The sequence below is a fragment of the Panthera pardus genome, unplaced genomic scaffold, assembly GCF_024362965.1.
Source record: "Panthera pardus isolate Hobbes unplaced genomic scaffold, ASM2436296v1 HiC_scaffold_17, whole genome shotgun sequence".
Classification (NCBI taxonomy): domain Eukaryota; kingdom Metazoa; phylum Chordata; class Mammalia; order Carnivora; family Felidae; genus Panthera; species Panthera pardus.
In genome coordinates, this window is record NW_026526732.1 from 101429224 (window position 1) to 101446917 (window position 17694).

General features: G+C 44.8%; 1 long non-coding RNA gene across 1 annotated transcript; it reads right to left on the reverse strand.

Moving 5' to 3' along the window:
• Nucleotides 1-2150: 2150 nt before the first annotated feature.
• On the reverse strand, nt 2151-17050 carry LOC128777695 (uncharacterized). The gene is made up of 2 exons (XR_008422994.1): nt 16287-17050; nt 2151-4292 (listed from the first exon to the last, which is right to left on the reverse strand). It is a non-coding gene; the product is annotated as an uncharacterized LOC128777695 (long non-coding RNA).
• Between the last annotated feature and the right edge of the window lie 644 nt (nt 17051-17694).

The following is a 17694-nucleotide window of genomic DNA, read 5'->3' on the forward strand; positions in this document are numbered from 1 at the left end:
GGGTCCAGGACATAAATGCCTCCAGGACTCTGTGTCTCTTCTCTCTCTCTCTCTCTCTCTCTCTCTTTTTTTTTTTGTTGTTGTTGTCATCATTGTTGTTTTTTTGTTTTTTTGTTTTTTGTTCTTTTGCTTTTTGTTTTTTGTTTTCGATGTAACTGGTTTATTCTCTTTTAGTGAACACTGGGGGACATACTAGGATTAGTTGTGGAGCTTTTCATCCTTCCATGTTAGGTCTCCAAGGAAGTATATCCCTTTTTTTATAGACCGCAGCCCAAATTCCCACAAAAGGCTCGCTGGGACTACTTAGCAGTGTGTGGTCATGAAAGGTTTTCACAGAAACCTGGTGAGTGGAGTGGAGGAAGAATTTTAAGGAGAGTGTTCACTAAAGAGGGGCAGAGCTGTTACCAGAGGAGGGGAGGATTCAGGACAGAGAAGATAATAGCATCCTCAATGGATATGTGTTGCTAGATTGTGCTCTAGAGAGTAAATACCAAGACTCAGTCTCCACTGCAGTGTAAGAGCTGCCTGTTGGGCAACAGTCTTGCCAGCATTGGGACTTATCATCTAAAAGAAAACCTTGATGAACCTCATCTAATGGGATTTTCCTGTTTGTTCTGAATTTCTGCAAGATCGATCGCCCCAGCACTATTTTCCATCAACTCCTGTGGGGAAGAGCTCCTTCAGCACTTTTTGTGGTATCATTTTTTCCCTCTTAGAGAGCATGCTTGCCACATGTGGGGGTGGGATGCACTTTGAAGGTGACCCAGAGTTGTCAGTTTTGACCACTGTGATGTCATGTGCTGCCTCTTCCTGGCACAGGAATGATGATTATGCAGGAACATTCATGAAGGGACACAGCAGCAGCAGCAAAACCACATGCCCCGCTGGGTGGCCTAACCTAGATTTCTGCTCTGAAAAGGGGCTGTGGCAGGATGAGCAGGAACGAGCCTAGGGCATGATGCCCTGACTCTGTGACTGAGCTGGATTCCTTACTGAAATGCAGTTTGGTCTTGTGGGACCTTTAGAAAAAGTTATCACGAACATTCACACTTAGCAGAAAATGCACATTTTCTTAAAGATTCTGCCATTCTCTTTGGCAGAGGCTAGCAGGAACAGAGGTACATTTGCTTCTCTTTGAGTTTTATGAAGATCAGACAGGAACTTGCATTGCGGTTGTATTCTCAGGGTTGTGTTTGGATGGAGGCTATGGCTGGGACTGTTTTCATCCCGTGGCCTTCAAAGATGGGGGTGGTCCAGGGCCAGGCTGTGGGAATTTGGGTGGTAATATTTACCCCACGTTCTCTGACTCTTGTCAGAAGTCCTATGACCTGCTGTGGGTACCGAGTTATTTCCAAAATCACCCAGAGTTGGTGGGGGTGGCTAGGAGTTTTTCAAGTTAAGCTCCCTAACCTAGAGGAAGACATCATTTATCTTAGACTTACATGGTCCTGTCCAGTTTCATCAGGTATTTTAGCCATAAAATCCCAGATTTGAAAGTGGCCCTTTCTTTGGTCTCCTGCCACATGCACCTGTCCTTGTTCATCTAAACTTTACCTACGTGACCTCTGCTCTCCCACAGGGAAAAGGTCCTTTCTTGTTAAGTACATCTAGTCTTTGACTATGTCATATTTGTTTTCATGTCATTGAACCCTCTGTTCTTTGGGTGTCTGCTTCAGAGCTCTATCACTGAGCTTTAGGGTCCCCCTGCTGCTGCCCCCAGAGGCATGTGTCTAGCTCTTGGGGAAGCTCCATCACTGCAGAACTGGGGAGACAGAGCTGGCCAGCATCCCACCCCTCACTACTGGTTTGCATCAGTGTGCTATGTTTATTTATTTATTTTTAAAAGTTAATTTATTTATTTTGAAAGAGAGAGAGGAGCGAGAGCATGCAAGAGTGAGCAGGGGAGGGACAGAGAGAAGGAGAGAGAATACCAAGCAGGCTTCACACTGTCAGCCCAAAGCCCTATGTGGGGCTTGATCTCACCAATCATAAGATCATGACCTGGGCCGAAATCACGAGTTGGATGCTCAGCTGACTGAGTCCCCCAAGTGTCCCCAGTGTGCTATGTCTAAAGAGATAAGCAGAAATAGTTGAGCCAGAAATTGCATGATCCCATAGTTTGTGATTAGAATAAAAAAAAGAAAAAGGTGATTTATTAAATAAGTGTTTATTGAACACCAATTTAGTGTCAGGAACATTTCAGGTACATTGTCAAAGAGAAAAACCCTTAAAAGCTTATTATGCACCCAGCACTAGTTTCATACGCTTACTTGTATTTTTATTTCATTCTCACAAAAGCCTTATGAGGTAGATGCTATTTTTAATATCTCCATTCTACATATGAAGCAATGGAGAGCCAGAGAAGTCAAGTAATTTTCCCAAAGTGGCACAGCTGGTGGGGGGTAGGAATGCTGGGATTTGAGCCTGGGCACTCTGGCTCCTGCACTTATGTCTAAACTCCACACCTTTGGAATACACACTCTGTGGCCTCCATGTACTCAGGAGGACAGGTGGTTACAGACTAGCATCTCAGTGCCGTCCACAAAGGAAGGCTTTCCAGGCAGGATATTTCTTTAGGATGATACTATCAGTCTCATGAAGGAAGCTTTTTTTTTTTTTTTAAGTAAAACTTACTACATACTAGTAACTCGTAACTCATGTAAGGATGGATGCATGTTACATGATAGTAGAATTAATAGTTGGAAAAGAAAAAGATCCTATAATGAGTTTTTTTTTTTAATTTTCTGAGTTCTTTTTTATTTTCTAAAATCTCATCTCCCCCTTGTCAGGCCTGCGGACACGATACTGTCCTTGAGCTGTCGCCACATACAATAGTAAAACAACAACAGCTGCCATTTCTTGAGGGCTTAGATTTGGCTCTTTATAAACATTGCCCTTTTATTTTATTTAAAAATTTTTTTTAAGTGTTTATTTTTGAGAGGGGGGGGGGGAGAGGACGAGTAGGGGAGGGGCAGAGAGAGAGGGAGACACAGAATCCAAAGCAGGCTCCAGGCCCTGAGCTGTCAGCACAGACACTGACATGTGAGATCATGACATGAACCGAAGTGGGACACTTAACTGACTGAGCCACCCAGGCGTCCCAACGTTACCATTTTAAATCCTTAAAGCAATTTGAAGTTAAGTATCATTGTCCCCATTTTGCAGATGAGGAAATTAAGGTTCATGCAATGTTAACTGAAGTTCAGAGAGGCGGTAGCAGAGCAAATAAATGAGAGGGGCAGGATCCAAACCCAGGGCTCCTGGGTTCCAAGACGTGTGCAGAAAAGCACCACATCTCCCGTGTGGAGACTTGGTGGGCTCTGGGCATTATGAGCCCGCCCTGTGTCAGAGTGCAGCATGTGAGTCACACATGTTTCTGGAATTCAAATAACAAATGTTACTGAGCTCTAGCTAAGTTCTGGGCACCCTCCTAGGTGCAATGTCAGAGATATACATTTTGGAAGAGAAATTGGAAAGACAGGTCAGGTTATTCTATTAATAACAAGTAATAATTATTGAGAGCTTTCTAACTCCTTTACATGTATTCTCATTTCATTGCACATAGAACCATATGTGGTGGGTGTTATGATTATTATCCCCGTTCTACAGATCAGGAAATTGAGTCATGTGTATATTGCTTAGTAAACAGGTATCTTGGGCTGAATGGATGGGTGGGGATTTGATGCCTGCCATGTGCCAGGCATATTTGACGGTCTATGTAAGAAGAATTGTGTCTTAGCACTAGGCATGCTTTGACCTGCACTTCCATTAAATTGTGCCATATTCATATGTCTGATTTCTTTACTCAGACTATTAGTCCCATGTGAGCAGGAGCCCTGTCTTCTAGGTCCCATGCTCTTCCCCTGGCTGGTACAAATTCCATCCTCAAAATCTTTACTGATGATGTGTGTATCAAGAGCCTGTGAGTAGGTCTAACTGTGGTTGCAAGGGCACAGAGCTCCATGTGTTGAGCATGAAAATCTTGTCCACTTTTTGAACCCAGGGCTCCTCTCTTCTCCCTTGCTGGGAGCGTGAGAGTATATGACAAAATCAGAGTCATTTTCTTAAGGGAAGCATTAGTAGGTAATTTCAGCTTCCGGTGAATCTCTTCTGTTTCTCCAAGGACTGGGCATTGCCAGCCCTGCTGTAGCTGGTTGAAGGGGACCAAACCTCTCAGGAAGACGGACTTGGTTCCGTTTGACCAGCCAGAGCAGGGGGCAGCTCCCTTGGGAGGTGACTGTAGCCTCTAGGGTGAGGATTCCTTGGTATAGCCACATATCGCTTTTCCAAACCTGCAACACAGAGAGAACCAGCATTAGCATGAATCAAATCCTGGTAACTTGCCAAGCCAGAATGCCCTCTCACAGGGCTTGTGAAAGCCACACGTGACTTGCCCTCTGCATTACATGACTCTGTTTTACCTTCTTTCTTCTATCCTTATTCTTTTTTCAAATATAAACACTGTGAGGAACTAAAATGATAATGAATTGTACAATATGGAAAATGAAAGTCTTCCATAATTCTCTCTCCTCCCGTCTTCCAAAATCAGGTAACATTTTGGTCTTTATTCTTTGAATATCTTACATTTTAATTTTTAAAATACATTAAAATTTATAATTTTTAATTCAAATATTATGTACTTATAAAAGAATACATGTAATACATATGTAAGCTATGACACATAATGATAAAACCAATACCCACAAATAACCATCTACCTTAGGAAAAGAACTTTACCAATACTGTTGAGGGTTTCTAAATGCATTTCCCAATTTATCTCTTTAGTTTCCCCTCAGAGGCAACTATTATTCTGAATTCCTTTTTAAAAAATAATTTAAATGTTATTTTTTATAGTTTTTATTATTTATGCATTTATCCCTAAACAACGTATTGCTTGCTTTTTTATATAATGGTACCATACCATAGGTATTCCTCTATGATTTGGTATTTGCACTTAAAATGACATTGTAAAATTCATCCATATTGATGTGGCAGCTGTAGCTTATTAATTTTCATTGTTTATGGTTTTCTACCATGTGAATATATTACAATTTATTTAGTCATTCTCCTAGTGATAGACACTGAGGTTGTTTTTTTTTTTTTTTGACAAATGTATAGAATTGACTAAATAGTTTCTTAAGGGAGGTGGGGATATCTTTGATTCTTGTAGTTTCTAAAGGAGAAGGCTGGATCTCAGTGTGTAAGAACTTGTACGTTGACCTCGAAAAGGAAAGTAACATTTACCAGCCCAAAACACTGGGGGTTGGGTCCAGGCATTTGTGTTACCTGCCTGGTAACACAGGCAAAGTCAGGTGATTTTGATGTAGCTGAAGGTTGAGACTATTGGATTAGCAGATGGGCCACTAGTTTCTGCCTGTTTCTGGGGAAGTGTGATCAAGGGGACAGAAAGCTGATCAAGAAGGAGACATTCCCCAGATATGCAGCCTGGCTATTGTCATGATGTATTTGAGCAGGTAGGGCAAGAGGCAGGCAGAAAGGAGAGTTTGAAGAATGCCAGAAGGCAGTCTTCCTCCCTTTAGGGCTATTCTTGACTGTTCTTTTAATTTCCTCTTCCCGATGAAGAGAGGTGTAATAGAGTGGAGAGCATGTGGCCTTGGGATCACACTTATCTGGGTTCAAATTCCACTGATGCTTCCTGGCTCTTTTGCTTTGGGGAAGTGACATAAATTCTGTAATCCTCAGTGTCCGTATCTGTACAGTCAGGGAGCATACCTACCTTGTCGCCTCAGTGTCAGACCTAATGATAACAAAGGAAAGGTGCTCAGTGCTAAGTCCCTAGTGGGCTCAGTAGACACTTTCAAGCATGGTGGAAAAGTCCTGGAGACAAGTGTGCCTGCTTTTGAGGCCAAAGGTTTCACTCCCAACTTCAGCCTGTTCTTCACATATTTCCCTTGCCTTGGCTGCAAGTATTTTCATTTCATCTCTGAAGTTGTGGAAATCACTGATCAGGAAAAGTAGAACTGGTTTATCCTGTCGAGCAGACATATGCCAAATGGACTGTCTGAAATAAGTCAGATATTCCAGAAGTCCATGCCATCAACAAGGCACTGTAGATGTGGCAACTAGGGAAAAGCACACTTTGATGGTGGAGGGAGGTGGGAGCAGGGGCCACACCACCTAGATTGTTTGCGTGGAGCCATGTTGAAGCTTCTTTCTTGTACTGCATCCCCTTTGCCTTGGCATGCATCCTCCTGGCTCCGCAGTTAGGCATCTTACCTTCTCCCTCCACTTCACATCAATGACATAGGGGCCTTGGGGCTGCTGCCCACAAGCTCTTCCTCTGGCTAACCTTGTCCTTCTCAGCTGCTCGTGGGGAGCATGGGAGGAGGCAGTGGTGGGGGGCGGAAGTCAGCCAGGCAGTGAAATCATGATGGAAAAAGTACGTGTGTCCTGCTCATCAAGTCAGAACAAACCTCTTGAGGGGCAATTTCTTCAACTCAGGACAATACTCTTCATTACCTGTCTCCTCTCTTTACTCACATCCTGCCCCACCTGTGCGACAGGCCCCTTCCCCCGGATTTCTGAGTAGGTAAAATGAAACCAACCTCAGGGTAGGAAAAGGAGAACTATCTCTGGGGCAGGTATGATTTAGAAAAAGAAAGGGTTGTCACTGGGAAGAAGTACAACTTTGAGAGGCACCTGGGTGGCTCAGTTGGTTAAGCATCCGACTTTGGCTCAGGTCATGATCTTAAGGTTTGTGAGTTTGAGCCCTGCATCGGGCTCTGTGCTGACAGCTCAGAGCCTGGAGCCTACTTTGGATTCTGTGTCTCCCTCTCTCTTTGCTCCTGCCCTGCTCACACTCTGTCTCTGTCTCTCAAAAAGTGAATAAACATTAAAAAAAATATTTAAGAAGTACAACTTTGAGTCATCTGCCTATTTTACAGATGTGAAGACTGACCCACGTCTGTAAAAGAAGGGCAGTACGTTTCTTTGGAATATTGAGTGTGCCGTAATATGCCCACATCAGAAACCTTATTCATTCAAAGCACCACTGTCTAGGGCAGGGCTTCTCAATCTCAGCCTATGGATGTTTGGGACCAGGCAAGCCTTTGCTGAGAAGGGCTCGTCTGCACATCGTAGGGTGTTTAGCAGCATCTCTGGTCTGGACCCACTAGATGCTGGTACAACTCCTTAGTTGTGACAACTAGGAATGTCCCCAGGCATCGCCCAATGTGCTCTGAGGGGCACCCTTTCCTGCAGCTGAGAACCACTGATCTAAAACTGTAGTCTCTGTGTTCAGTCTTGCAGCTGCCCCACATCTCCAGTAATTCCCCCACATTGTCCTAAATTCCCTCCAGCCCCCAAGGAGCACAGGTTGGTGTGCCCTTGAAGGCCATCAGACCTTTGCCTGGTGTCTGGAATTAGTAGTGGGAAGCCCAGGGAGGGGCATGGCCCAGTGTGCTCTGGCACCATCACCTCTGAGGGGGTCCCCTTCACCTCCAGCCACTCTGCATTCCCCTTCCCTTTCCTCCTCTTCCCACCCCCTCCTTTTTGCTGCTTCTCAGTTCTCTTTTGCATCTCGGCTCGCATCTGTCAAATCCTGTGGTTCTGCTGAAGAACCCACAGTAGAGATTGAGTGTGGCACAGCTGTCGTCTCACACACACGCACTCCAACAGCAGGAAGTAGAGCTGTGGAAGGCACAAGGCCATCCACAGCCAGGGTTTAAGTGAGGGAGGGAGAGATCCTTTCAGCCTCTTCTCTCATTCTGAAATGTGGGGGAGGTGATTGCCGTCTAAGTCCAACTCCTTGGGGACACAGGGGTTCAGGGAAGAGTGGAGAAGGGAACTTAGCTGGGACGCTTGGGTGGCTCAGTTGGTTAAGCATCTGACTTCGGCTCAGGTTGTAACCTCATGGTTCATGGGTTCAAGCCCCATGTGGGGTTCTGTGCTGATGGCTCAGAGCTTGGAGCCTGCTTCCGATTCTTTGTCTCCCTCTCTCTCTACCCCTCATCTGTCTGCACTCGTGCTCTCTCAAAAATAAACAATTAAAAACAAAAGGAACTTAGCCAATTAGGTGAGTGGATCACTATAGGAGTACTCAAACCTCTTCAGCAAGCAGCTTCACACAGTGCTGCTTTGTGACTGGGCTGTGATGTGATGTGGAAAAAGTGGCAGAGCAGAGCTAGGGGACATCCTGGGACCCAGACTGCAGTCTCCTGGGCCTCACAGCTCCTGCCTGCCTGCAGGGAAAGACCTTGAATTGCGCAAAGTGCCATAGACACCGATGGTTCTACCGGGAAGTGATGCAGATGGATAGGAAGGAATCACAATTCAGTTTGGTTAGTAGAAACCTCCCATTTCAGAAGCAAAATGACTGGAGGGAAGAACTTGAAGGGTGAGGGATGACAGTGTGAAAAACCTTTAGGTGATGTGGCCTCTCTCTGCCAGTGGCATGGGGAGTGGGATCTGGGAGCCTGGGACAACCGTCAGCGTGCCTGAAGCTGGGCTTAGCCATGCAGCCTCAGGAGGGAGAGAAGGGTGAGTGGGAGAGGGGCCCAGCAGGATTCAGAGACTCCTGCTTGGTTGCAGAGGGAAACGCTTGGCAGGGTGGGGTGGAGGCACAAAGCTGTGAGGACGGGGGTCAAACCTCCGCTGAAGGCGGTGTGGGCCTGCGAAGAGGCACTTGCCGAAACCACACACTTCCTTACATTCCATAGCAACGTAATCCGTATGGGGATATAAAGAAGCATGTGGCCTCGGGAAGCAGTCCTGGCCATGACATGGCTTCTCCTGTTGTCCAGCCCTGCACATCCGATGTGGGCCACCGGCACTTTCCTCCCCAGTGATGTGCAGACACTTAGAAGAAGGACTTGTCTCTGCCATCCTACGTTGCCCCCAGATTACCCTGGAACAGTGTGGTGTGGAACGGCAGTGCTTTAGCGGCTTGATTTCTTCCCCTACCATTTGTTCAGAAATAAGCAGCCCCTAAGTTTCACTGGCTTATTTTGGTGCAGTTATGATCTTTGTTATTACTAGTAATTATTTTAATAGCTACTGCTTTATATATTTCAATATGACTCTTTTTTAGTGTTTGGAATCCCACAAAGGAATTTTTTTTTTTTTTTAAGAGAGAATCCAGCAGTGAACTGCTCTGCACGTGTGCAGAGAGCATCTCCCACATGGAAACACATCCGGGCCCCCCTGTGTTTCCTACTGTACATTTGTTGTGGGCACGTGTTGATGGGCCGCAGCTGCCGGTGCAGCATTCCAAGCACGATTGTTCATTGTGGGAAAGATCTTTTTGTTTGGCTTCTGCTCCCCCAGCCCTTCACCTGCCCTGCAATCTGTGAGGCCTGAGCCACCGAACAGTGAAGGACCCTCGCAGCTGTCTTGCCACTCTGGGTCTGGACAGGCCACCCTGGCTGGAAGGAGATGGGGTTTTCAGCTTTATGGCATCTGATTCTCTGGAAACAGAGAGATGGATGGAAACAGGGAGGATGCCAAAAGAAGAATTGTATCCCAAAGAAGTTGTGAAGCTCAAGGCACTGACAAGGGCAGTTAATGAAATCTACTACTAAAAGTACTAAAAATGAGAACAATTTTTTTTTTCAAGCATACCTATAACAGGGATAATTTTCTGTGGTTTGCAAATATGATCTCCTTAAATCCTCACTACTCTATAAAGTAGCTATTATTTTTATCTGGCTTTGTAAATAAGGGCCATAGAAACAAATGGGTTTACCTATATGTACATGGTAATCCTTTAAAAAAAACTAATTGGGTTGGAGCGTCAGTCTTGATCAACCCACGGAGACAGGCTGGGAAGGTATAAGAGTTGAGAGGGAAGGAAGGGAACACTATGGGTTAACTCTGAGCCCACTTTTTCCTCTATGGCTGTATACTTGGGCTGTTGCTGCTGCTGCTGGTGGCGGCTTAGAAACCGTATTTTTTCTCAGGAAAATAGGAAAATGTCCTAGGCAACCCAGTCCAAATCTTCACTGGTTGGTCTTGGGAATCATCCAGTTAATTCAACCCAATGGCTATATAAGCTTCTGCTGTGAAAACATGGCTCTCCCCTATAGTCAAATGCAAGCTTCACCTGAGTGAGAATGTGGGGCTGCCCTTCCCGCATCAGGTCTGGGGTGGTGGTCAATCAACAGCAGGGGCTGATGGGAGGACAGATAGTGGGGCTGGAGGAGAAGATGTGCCTGTACCACTGAGAAGAGGAGAATGTCTCATCTCTTCCAGTGAACCGGGGAATGTATGAGCTGAGTAAAGTTTCATTTTAACTGGTAAAATCTGTCAGATCGAGATCCTCCAAAGTGTTTGGCATGTCAGTTGGAGGAGTGAGGGTTTGCACAGGAGAGAAAGACCATTGTGTTTTTTGGTCCAAAGAACTAGAAACAGCCAGGTTTAAAAGACTTGCCATTCCCGAGTAAACTGACACCCAGAAGGTGATTAATTCATGTAAGAATACAAAATAAATAGATATCCAGGGAAATGATGTGAGATACCCAAGATAGTGCTACCCCAGCATTGGGGTATGAATATCTTTGTCTTTATCAAGCCCAACCTTATATGGTCAAAAGGTTACTTAAAAGTTCACTTCAGGGGCGCCTGGATGGCTCCTTATGCGTCTGACTTCAGCTCAAGTTACTATCTCACGGTTTGTGGGTTTGAGCCCCACATCGGGGTCTGTGCTGTCAGCTCAGAGCCTGGAGTCTGCTTTGGATTCTGTGTCTCCCTCTGTCTCTGCCCCTCTCTCGCTTGCACTCTGTCTCTCTCTCAAAAATAAATAAACATTTAAAAAAATGTTCACTTCAAAATCTGCAGGAAAAACAACAACAACAAAAAGCTTTTAAAAACCAATTACTCAATTGTTCTTGAGTCCCGGAAACTAAATTCCTTTTTTAAATTCTTTTTTCTTTTTCTTTTTTTCTTTTAGAGAGAGAGCATGAACAGGAGAGGGGCAGAATGGGGGGAGGGAGGGAGGGAGGGAGGGAGAGAGAGAGAGAGAGAGAGAGAGAGAGAGAGAGAGAGAGAATCTCAAATAGGCTCCATGCTCAGCACAGAGCCCAACTCAGGGCTCGACCCCACAACCCTGAGATCATGACCTGAACCGAAATCAAGAGCCAGATGTTCTACCAGTGGAGACACCCAGGTGCCCCCTAAATTCTTTTAACTTAGAATCTACAAAGAATTTTGAACCTGAAGGGAAAGTGTGAAATGGGAACATCTATGATGAAAGTGTTGTCTAAACCCTCGTGATGCTGTCCCTGGTCACCTAACTTAACATGCAAAGGAAGAAATTCATGGGAGAGATTAGAAAATGGCACACAAGTTAGGCTGGAAAGACAAAACAAAACAAACAATTGCAATCAGTAGAATTAAAACATTTCAGACCAGGAGTGATTGTAAGTAAGAAATCTAGGTTGGGGAATAGTAAGACGTTTCTCTGAATTTTGCAAAGGGCAAAGGCATGGACATGGAAATTGGATGGAAGTTTTTTCCCACATTTTTTATTTGGTGTCCTACCTGCCCACATCTTCTGAATTTGGTAGATAGCATTAATAGGAAGAATGTGGAGGGTCGATGTGTCACCTGGCCACTTGTGTAATGGGTTATATTGGTGACCTTTCTGTCCCTCATCCCTGTACCAGATCTCATGCCACTTGTCTACAAATAGCTGTAACCCCATCTGCCCACCACAGGATGGGCTGAAGATTAATGAGATAGCATATGTGAGGGTCTTGAGTTTCTTAGGAGAACAGGCTGATGGCAATAAAAAATGTCATTCAATATGTTATTGAAAACAAGATTTATTTCCCTCCCTCTGCCCTGTAATCAGACAATTGTTCAAAGCCTTAAATTAGAAAAGGGTCCTTTCCCTAGCTCCTGGGAAGCAAGTATAGTTACAAAGCTTCCAGGACTTAAGTAACAGTAAAAGCATCATCGAAAGCATAAGCAGCAATCACAGGTTTTTTCCTATTTCTTTCTCTGAGCAGGGCAGCATTTGAACATAAATGACTCAGACACAGCATCACAGAGAAGTGAGAATGGGGATTTCCCATTGATGGTCAGCAGAAAGACTCTTGGATTTGGGACACATCCAGGATGGGTTAAGAGAGGGAGAACACAGTGTAACTAACTAATGTAAGTAACATGATGTAATCTTTATTGGAAGCAGTAGGGAGGAAGAGCATGGCGTGGGCATCTGTGCATTCTGGCTCTGTGACCTTGAGCAAGCTGCTTATCCTCTCTGAGCCTCAGTCTCCTAATCTGTAAAGTGAGAATAATAATGCTTACTCAACAGGAGGCTTCAATGAGATACACTTATGTAAGGTCCCATGAACACAGTATAAGAAGTGGCCTCTTACTATGATTACTATTATTTCATATATACTTAATATGAATACAGCAACCGAAACTACTCACTGCATGGGAAGTCCCTATATTTGATCTACTTTAAAGAGTTTCATTAACATGACAATTGTTATTGTGAAAGGAGTGGTAGTAAGATACTTGAGAAAGCTTAAATATTATCAAAAATATTTCTGCTTGCAATTTTGGCTTGCCTATAAAAATTACCTATAAAAAACAATTTTTGATATTTTCATATGTACAGAAAGGATTTGGTCATTCCCAAATTCTGAGCACTTGTGACCTTATGGACTGCTATCACTATGGGTGTTCTTGGTAGCTGCCCATGAAACAAGCTATTCTGGAGTTCACCAAGGTACAAGCCAAATTATTTGGGGCTTACCGTCATCTGGCTGAGGAGGTAGGAAATAAAGCAGAGGGCCCTCCTTTTAAGGCAAGCGTGGGGTAGTATGTTGGGATAGGACCTCATTTTTCCTAAGGCTCAGCCAGAATGTCTAGCTATTTTTAGAGGACTAGCCAGTTCTGAATGTTGATTCAATCATGGGCATGGGTCCCTTTTCGGCTTCCCAGGGCAGCCAAGAGCAAGGCTAGCTCCAGGAGCCAATCTTCTCTCCCTGTCCTGCCACCACTCTCTGTAGAGGTAAGGATTGGTGGCATTTCCCCATCACTGTTGTCCTTGCCCTGCTTCTCATCAGAGCTGGAAAGCCAGAGCTGGGACTTCAGGCGAGATGGAACAGGGGTAGAGAGGGAGCCAATGCTATACTAAGGCAGTTACTTATTCACACTTCCAGCAATTCTGTGAAGTACAGTTTATTACATAGGATAGGACTGTCTCCAGCAGGTTAAGTAACTTGGAAGCACAGAGTGGTTAAGGAACTCTCCCAAATCACGCGGCTAGCGAATGGCTGACCTATGACTTGGGAGTTCCTCTCTAAGCCAAAGCACCTCTTCATTCTAACACACGGTATTTCCCAACCTGGCCTGATCCTTGGTGCCACAGAAGCACTTGTTAAAACTTCTTTCCCTCCACCTCACTCCACAGCCATGGACTCACAATCTCCATGGGAACGGCCATGTGATGCTCGGCAAATTTGGCAAAGGGCAGCTCTGGAAGCATTGCTTTCAAACTTGAGTGAACATTAGGGTCACAAGGGTGCTTGTCAAAATGTAGATGCTTTTGACTTGTTCTCAAAGATACTGAGATAAGCCATCTGGGCCAAGGCCCAGGAATCTGCATTTTTGCAGCCACTTCTAATTTATTCTATAGCAAGCAGGCAGAGGATTTTGAAAAATATTGATCTAATAATATGGGGTGGGGGCAGACGGATGCTAAAGTAACAAAATTGGGTATAGTGGGAAGGACTCATTTTACAGTAAAGAAACATTACATAGTTTGGATTACAGGAAGAATTTGTGCAAACTTGGGGGCAAAGGGTTAGACCCAGAAATGAGGTGATGTCTCTCTGTAACACGAACAGCTAACCTCTTAGGAACAGAAAGAAGAGCAGGCACTATTGTCCACACCAGCCCACTAATGTCTTATCTTTCCAATGTTCCCTATGCTCAGCTTCCCTCTGGAATATTCTTTTCTCTTTGCTCATCTGCACTAGTTAAAATTATTCTCTTTTTAAGCCTCAGTTCAAAAGACACATTCTTGGTGCACCCAGGTTGCTCAGTCAGTTAAGCATCTGACTTTGGCTCAGGTCATGATCTCGCAGCTCTAGCGTTGAAGCCCCGTGTCGGGCTCTGTGCTGACAGCTCAGAGCCTGGAGCCTGCTTCTGATTCTGTGTCTCCACCTCCCTCTGCTGCTCCCCCACTCACATTCTGTCTCTCAAAAATAAAATAAACATTAAAAATTTTTTTCTTTTAATTTCAAAAGACACAGTCTCCAGAAAGTTTTCTTTTGTTCTCTTCTTAGTTGCTATTGTTTGGACTTGTGCTGGGGCACATGACCTGTCTTACTTTGCTGATGGATTCCTTGTGTACCTCTAACTCATACATCTCCTCTCATAGGGCCAGGATCCTGATTACTTCTTTTGTGATTTCCCGCACAATCCAGGGAAGGCCTTTTGCACAGGAAGGGCGGAACAGGTAAAATACCACCACCTCACTGAGTGCTGCAACAGGTGGCTTATATTAGAAATATTCCTATTTTCTAGATGAAGGACACAAGGCACTGACTGAGAGGTGATTGTGGGTCTCTTTTAGAAGCCATACCTCTATAGGTGACTGGAGTCACACCTATACGGAGAGCTGAGCTCTGCGTGTTAAAGGGAAAAGGTTACTTTAAAACACTGTAACCTCCTGGGTGCCTGGGTGGTTCAGTGGGTTAAGTGTCTGACTGTGGCTTAGGTCATGATCTCACAGTTTGTGGGTTTGAGCCCTGTGTGGGGCTCTGCTGACAGCTCAGAGCCTGGAGCCTGCTGCAGATTCTGTCTCCCTCTCTGCCCCTCCCCACTCACACTCTGTCTCTCTCTCTCTCTCTCTCTCTCTCTCTCTCAAAAATAAGTAAACATTAAAAGAAAAAAAAATCGTAACCTCCTGATTTATTTAATGTGTCAGTCATCTGGAGGGCTTGCTCAAGCACAGAATGCTTGGCCCCAGCTTCCCGAGTTTCTAATTCTGGAGGTCTGGAGTAGGATCTAAGAATTTGCATTCCTAACAGGTTCCCAGGTGATTCTGATGCTGTTTGGGGACCACACTTTGAGAACCACTGCTCTATTTCCATGTTTCTGAGGCAGAACAATTTGAGGGTAAGGAATTGGCCGTTATGTTCTGAGCTTCCTAAAAATGGGGGATAAGGAAAAAGAGTAAAGCCATGCAGAAGCCAGGAAGGTGGAGGTCCTCTTCAAGGGTGTGGTTGTTTACCTATGGGGGTGTAGACAGATAGTCAACACTGCAAAGAGAGGGGAACCCCTGTCTGTGAAATTACGAAGTTGCTGAATTACTAAGTCCCTAGGAGTTTTCAGCTTGAGGGAAAGACAGCCCAGCAGGGGGTTCACTGACTCACATGACCTCATATTTGCGGAGGGATTATCATGATTATATAACATAACATAATGTAATAATCCAGACTAATGATAATGCTCTTTAGCTCCAAAAACTCTTACTTCTTAAAAAAGTGCACCTATTACACTGAGTGGGCATTAAGAATTGCTTAAGGTCCAGGGGACACATCAGAGAATCTGGTTCTTGTCCTAGTTTTCCAAAGAAATAACATTGCTCAGGGACTTAGCTTTCTTAGTTTTCTAGGAAGATGTAACACTTCACACTATGTTAGTGGGGATGTCTGTGGGGTTGTCCAAAGAAACTACTCTCATTCAGTGATGGAATATTTGAGATGAATTACATATTAGAAAAGAAGTCCTTTGAGTTGCTTTAGGGAAATTTCAACCTACATTCAAAGTATTTTACCATTGAAAGGGGAAGCGGAAAGTTCAAGGTCATGTGCTGTCAAGTGTCCATGCATCACTCCTAAAACCCTAGCTCTTCTTTAGGTAACTGACTAGCTCCTAGGCTATTTGCACCAGATCTCTCCCCTCAAGCTGAGCTGTGTTTCATTGTCCCTTAATCTCCACGCCCACCCTCCTTCCTTTGCTTCAAACCCAGCACACAGAAACCAGTCCACCGTCTGCATAGCCAACAAATCATTCCCATGCACTGAAAATGTGGGCAGGGGTGATTTCTCTCCTTCATTTCCCCTCGCCCAGGTCTGCCTGACAGACTTGGATTCCAGCGGTCCTCCCCCGCCCATGTGATAAGCAGAATGTGGGGCTTCACCTGCTTGCATAGACGCCGCTGCTGTGCTGGCTTCAGATGACAGAAGCAGATCGCCTGCGGGGCTTCCCGAAAATTCACAAAGAAAGCAAGACAGATGGGCAAGGCAGGAACGGCCAGAGGACAATTAGAGGAGAAAGCAGACTGGGAACAGCTCAGTACATACCTGGGGGAAAGTTGCAGGCGGGTCCCTCCGCGGTGCGCCTTCTTCCCTGGCAGGCTTCGGCCCCATTGAGGTGTTTAGAGCATGGGTTGTTATTATTTGTGGTTTTTTTTTTTTTTCAGAGCTGGCAGTGTTGGCTTGCATTTCTATGCCTTCCTGTCAGAATTCTCTCAAGGAAACAGCAGCTGGTGAGCTCAGAAATGTCAGTCAGAATCTTGGCCTAGTTTGGGGCCTTGAAGATTCTTACAGAAAGTTAAAAAGGTTTCTGGGCCAGTGTCTCCTTTGGGTTTTCCTTCTCCTGCTTCTCACCTTTTCCATTTTCTATTTTTTTTTTTTTTTTTCATTTTTACCTCAGTAGCTAGCTACTTAAATTGCCTGCCTCTGTCTTACTGAGGGTCCCCTCCTGGGTATGGCTGTGAGGCTTCCTCCAACTCAGCCTAACAGCCTGGTGATTTTGAAAGCATTTAACTAGTATCTGTGCACTTATTACTTATTTTGTCTCCTCACTTAAACCCTGTTTTCTTTCCTTTTACTCTTCTCCTTTGAATCGCTGGCCTTCTAGTCACACACAGAGGAACCACCTTTGTCTTCCTGTATGTATGCCCCTGGCCCCAATGGTCTGTCATCTCTCCCCTGTGCTCCCTCCTCTCAGCTGCCTGTCCTTCTCTTAGGTCTGTTTTTTATTGTTACTTAACCTCCTCTTGTGTCCTGTTCAGCTGCAACTTTGCGTCCCATGTCCCCTCCCCTCTTCCCGCTCCTTGCCAGCCTCACCCTCTGCCTTCCCTTGTCCCTGCTCTCCAAGCGAGCCTCCTCCTTTTGTAGTCCTCAGCCCTCTGCCCACCCCCAGCACACTCTCCACCTGTTTGTGTCTTTTAAGGGCCTTGGTCATGTCCATGCCTTCTGTCCACCTCAATCACCACAGTGACGGGCCTCTGAAAGCTGTTAAATTACACCTCTTCAGCTGTCCCATGGGCAAGGAGAAATGTCCTTTGCTAAATCCTTTTTTCAGATAGGCAAATCTATATTAATGCTTCTGTTAATGGAATATGCTGAAATGAGGCATGTATTATTTTAAAGAGTAAGAACAGTAATTTTTTTCCAGTGAATGAATCCCCATCTTTTGATACTGGGTTTCTTTTAAGCTATGTCAATATATACTGCTTCAGACACAGACATTTTAGTTTGTCTCTGACTTGTTTTGGGGCATTTTCAAACAGGAGGGTGGCTGTGGTGGAGTTATGGAAAATATGGCTAGTTTGGGGTTTGACTAGATGCGATAATATATATTTAGTGAGTGCCTGTCAATCTTGATGTTCCAAGCACTGGGAATGTCCATGTTCTCTTCCATGAGAGACTTTTCAGGTTCTTTTGGAGATAGAACCTCTATCTAGAAAAATATACCAAAAATAAA